This window comes from Sparus aurata, chromosome 20, assembly GCF_900880675.1.
Source record: "Sparus aurata chromosome 20, fSpaAur1.1, whole genome shotgun sequence".
Taxonomy (NCBI): Eukaryota; Metazoa; Chordata; class Actinopteri; order Spariformes; family Sparidae; genus Sparus; species Sparus aurata.
This window is the reverse complement of record NC_044206.1, coordinates 13953140-13956949: the sequence shown is the minus strand read 5'-3', so window position 1 is coordinate 13956949 and position 3810 is coordinate 13953140.

Below are 3810 nucleotides of genomic sequence, written 5' to 3'. Positions count from 1 at the left end.
CAATGGCTCAAGCGAAATTCCCTGAAGAACAGTTGATCTTCACCTGTAATATTACATTCTTCTGGGTAGTTTTCAGGGATTATTCCTCTGGGATTTTTCCAGGAATACCCATTTTCCTGTGATTTCCCTTAATGGGATTTTTTTTTTTTCAGGGATTTTTCCAGGAATATCCTGTGTTGCTACAGTAATTTCCCTCTGGGTTCATTCAGAGTGGTGTAACTGAACAAAATTGATTATTGTAAATGTGCTTTTAGGGAAATTAGTGGCTTGAATCACAAGGCTGAGAGGACAGTCGCTTAATATGTTTTTGGTGTCTGAATTTCACTAATGAGCAACCACTTTGTATTCTTATTAGACTTGAATTTAACCAACATCGACACATAAATTATATTTGACTATGAACAAAAAAAACTTTTGAAAATAGCGATCTATCTATCTATCTATCTATCTATCTATCTATCTATCGCTAAATGTATTCACTAGATGATTCTGTGACATGGATATCGAATATTCTGTTTACTTGTTTCATTTGATAAGGAGGTCAGAGGTCAGCATCATCAGCATTAGGACATCTGGATGTTTCTGATGAATGCTCTGCTGCTCAGTGTCCCAGATCATGGACCGAGCATCACGCTGTGAGGCTGACCGTGAGCCATCCGAGGGCGTCTGACTCAGGAGCAGAGTCATAGACCTCGGGACAGAGACGGTCTACGTTTTAAATAGAGGAAAAACACGTCGGGCTCTTTGCGGCTCTACAGTTTCTGATTATTGTGCATTTTCTCGCGTATCCTGAGTGGGAAAGAAGACTCTTTGTGAAATCAGAGGAGCCTTCTACTGTTTCATCTTAGTCACAGTTTGTTCTCCCCTGTGCTCTTGAGCCGGCGAACAAACGCCATAGATGTTTGTCCTCTGCAGATCCTGAAACTGGACTCACGCTGTCTTATGTAATGTAGGTGATACCCATAACACTTATTCAGCTACAACTAAAAATTTACTTTTTAAAGCAAAAGGTCAAAGGTCAAAGAAGCATAAGTTCAAGAGATTTATTATCAAACGATTATTTCCTTTTTATTATTACACTTTTGTTTATTACAATACAGGTATAATCAGCAACAATGACATGAAGAACAAAACACTAACTATAAAATGGTTCAAAATTAAAGCTAGATGGCAGTGTGGGTTAGTTTGTCGGTTGCTTCACCCTTCTGACACACATCTCAACAACTACATTGAAGGGCTGCCATAAAAAATGTAGTGCAGACATTCATGGTCCCCGCAGGAGGAATCCTACCGACTGGCGAACTTTTTCTCTCGAGGTCGCCATATGGTTGACATTTGAGGGTTTGCGTGAAATGTTTTCATGGCTACTAGATTCTGGTTTATTACACAGAACCACCTGAAACCACTTCAACACATCAAAGTCGTGCCGAAGAACAAAAACATCTCTTTCCTCGAGAAGAGTCTTTTCATTCATACAATCATTTCATTGTTCAATGATCCTTTTTCGTTGAAGAAATCCTTTCCAACTCTAATAAATCTGATAACACAGCAGCATCTATGTGGAGCTCTTCGGGAGCCACCATTGCTTTTTTGCTGGTCATCGCTGTTGATTTAATGAATGCAATACATACAATATATTATTATTACTTTACACATATGTGATTATATGCTGATATACCACTATTTAAGGATTAACAGAGTACTGCCTTACGATCGCTTTACAATGCTCAGTGCACTGCAAACACATTAGTATGAGGGACAGCAGGCTCAGGTTAAAGCTGTGCAAAGTGCCACTGCACTTTATAAAACTTTCTAAAGTTCCAAGCATCGCTGTAGCCTCTTATCTTGTTTAAAGAAATGTTGGCTTCTTTGAGAGCCTGCACAAGGTGCTGATCTGAAAATCTACGCTTTGCAACTGTAGTGATGCAAAAACTGGCGTTACACACAAACTTTCTTATTGAAACGTGCGTCTATGGTTTTGCGAAGCCATTCAAAAAGTGTTTATGTAAACACAGATATAGAACATTGCAAAAGTTCAGGTCCAGATATAATAAACAACATGAATGAATCCTTGCAGAAAAAAAAAAGAGAGAGCAATCTAATCTCAGGAAGCTGCAGGAAGGAGGGCTGGACTCCTGAGGTTGTTCGAGGATCTAAACGTGAGATTACTGTAAAAAATGAAAAGGGGACATCTGAGGACAGTAAACATTCATTTTTCACCCATTCTGAAGTGGATTTGAATCAAATACCAAACCGAAGATAAACACCGAGCGATAATTTTCTAATTAAATTCAAATAATCAACAGTCTCAGAGGCTTCAGTAACATCTTTGAAAAGGATGGATTTATCGCAATAAGACGTGTGATGATGTGAAGATGCATCATAGTACCACACAGAAAGCACTCTTTCTAGTGATGCAGACATACTTTAATGCAGCCAAAAATCATAGTTATTTTTTGCTCGGGGAGGATTAAATCTAAAATCCAGTGGTTTAGCAGATTTATGTGAAACCACAAACATTTACTTAAACCCAAGCTGTGTCCTCTCTGCAGGAACAAGCACCAGCATGACTGCAGAGTGAGAAAGCACATAATAGATAGTGGAGGATACTGGTCGCACACCATGTCGCGGAACGGTTGAATTTCAGCACCAACCATCTGGCTGCCCGACGCCCCGAAATGGTTTTGATTTGAATAAAACACTCACTCCTACGTCTCCCTTTTCAGCCCGTGTTAGAGAGTTAAAGTCTGTGACTCTATTAAAACTACAAACAGCTGAATAAATCTTTGCATGGTCATCTCACAACAATAAAACCAGCCGCATAATAAACAAGTTAGTGTGTGGAGAGGCTGCTGTTGTGACGCTACTGAAGATAAAATATTCAAAAGAGGAATAAAGACGCAATAATATAAAGTCCCTCTTGGATAATGCAGACAAACTAAGAGCCTTGATAGAAATATTAGAGAGATATTTCACCGCGGAGGGACAAACCCCAGCCTGTGATGATGGGTAGTTTTCATTAAAGAGCCAATAATAAAGACATTACTGCCACCTAGCCAGAACTGTGATGAAAAGTTTGCGGCTTGCAGAGGAAGTGTGGCAGTGGGGCTCTACAGTAATAATGGGCCAAACATGAGCCTGGAGCTCACGTCACATTTCAATTAAGCCTCATGCAGATATTATAAAGGTACTCAATTATGACCCAGTTCATAAGTAGATTTGCACGGATTACCTAAATCACCTGTCGCTGTTTCTTCACATGTATATTAGGATAGATTTTGAGTCACACCTGCTCGGTAGGGACAATTACCTCCTTCTGAAGATGGAAAAACTGTATTTCTTATTACACACACAGCTAAGGAGTCAGTCTGGAGACAAACCCCAATTGGAAACAGAGACCTCAAGACCAGGCTTTTAACAACACAATCATGTCCGTCTTGTAAAATTGATAATATATCATCTATATTACATCTGTCAATTACAGTAATTTCATCGGGTATATGGGAAATCAGCACAATTATGAATTAGTCATCGTGAGCATTTCTTACAGGTCAGAAAGTTTCTCCTAACTCAACAATTCACACAACTGAGTTATTTTCTAAGGGAGGCTGGTGAACTACAAGCTCTGCCTTCATTTGTATCTCAACTACGCACATGCAAAGTTTAAAGACTACATCTTACACAGATGTGATGCTCTTGCGGTGACAGAAATCTCTTCTCAGACAGACGAACAGAAAGACAGGCAGACACATAACAACCTGGCAAAGTACCGAAAAAACTACTTCTGTGGTAGTTTTTTTTCTTCCCATT